The sequence below is a fragment of the Penaeus monodon genome, chromosome 31 (assembly GCF_015228065.2).
Source record: "Penaeus monodon isolate SGIC_2016 chromosome 31, NSTDA_Pmon_1, whole genome shotgun sequence".
NCBI lineage: Eukaryota > Metazoa > Arthropoda > Malacostraca > Decapoda > Penaeidae > Penaeus > Penaeus monodon.
In genome coordinates, this window is record NC_051416.1 from 36,287,561 (window position 1) to 36,288,918 (window position 1,358).

Below are 1,358 nucleotides of genomic sequence, written 5' to 3' on the forward strand. Positions count from 1 at the left end.
GTTCTCCTTTTTTCACAGGGGCAATTCATGATTCGGGCTGCAACATTCCTCGGTAGGAGCAGAACCGGTGTATTATGGCTACTTGTTTCAAACAATTACCTCTCCAAAGAAATTCTGATTCTTCTGCTTTCTCTGGGATGCTGACATTGACTTCACCCTGTACTCCCACGTGCAGGTTCCAAATCCTTGAGCAGCCTATACTATCTCTGACAAGCAACTATTTTCCTTCAGGACTAGTTTTTTCTCAACCAGACAGGCAAACCTCCTACAATCACTCGCCGTATCAATTCATCAGGATCACCGATGGCTATTTACCAGGATAATCGTGATAATCCTGGTAAACATTTTCATGAAAACATGATAAATATCAAGAGGAACTTGGTTAGCTTGCAACTTACATGAATAAATTAATCTAAAAAAATCTGTGAAAGAACGTGTTTCCCCAAACTTTGCTCTAAGTTTAGCTTTGAACTCTTCCCAATCTATAATTTCATCAAATAATGGGCTATTCTTAATTAAATATTTTACGGTCTAATTACATTTTCTATACTGCGGATCCAACTTTTCACTTGATTTCTTTAAAGTGGCTCTGCAGCAGAAGTTTCAGGTTGAAAAAGGATTGCCAACTCGTTTTGAAAAATTACTCTCGGGAAGAAGCTACATTGATACTGGCAGTTAGACTATTCCCTGTTCTAGTTTATTTTCTAATTCCGTATGTCTTGCCTGCACAAGTACTTTTAACCATTAATTTGACTTTGCAGTTCATTAATACATTTTAATCTCCACGTTTTCGGGTACTATAGGTAACTCACCACTGGTTTAGACTTTTCTTATGAAGTTCAAAGAATTTTGCAACAGGTTCACTATTAACTCCTTTCCGCAGTTTTCTCTTTCCCATCTTTTAGTTTATCTACAAAAACAAAGCTCTAACCACATAGCCAAGGAATATGCAATAGGAGTATAAAAACAAGACTCTACCTACTTGCATTGTTGGATCCCACTGCTGAAAACCAAAATTTGATATATACCCGTAGTGGATCTTAGGTCACTAACGACCAAGAGTTTACCTTTTAAATTACCATGGGTAGCATTTAGGATGCCAATTACCTGCATGGGGCTAGGCTGCGACCATCTGAATGAGGGATTGGAACCTATTTTGCATGCGTGTAATTTGGTATGTTTTGTGTCAGTCTTTGTTAAAAAAGAAGTTAAGCGTGGCAGCAGTCATTGTATTATCTGATTATAATTAGAGAATGCTTTCAAAGCCGACTCTCATAGTTATATGCTTAAAGAGCTGTTATGTTCAGTATACCTCAATTTTAATATTCTCTTAAAAATATCAAGACTATTTGCAATAT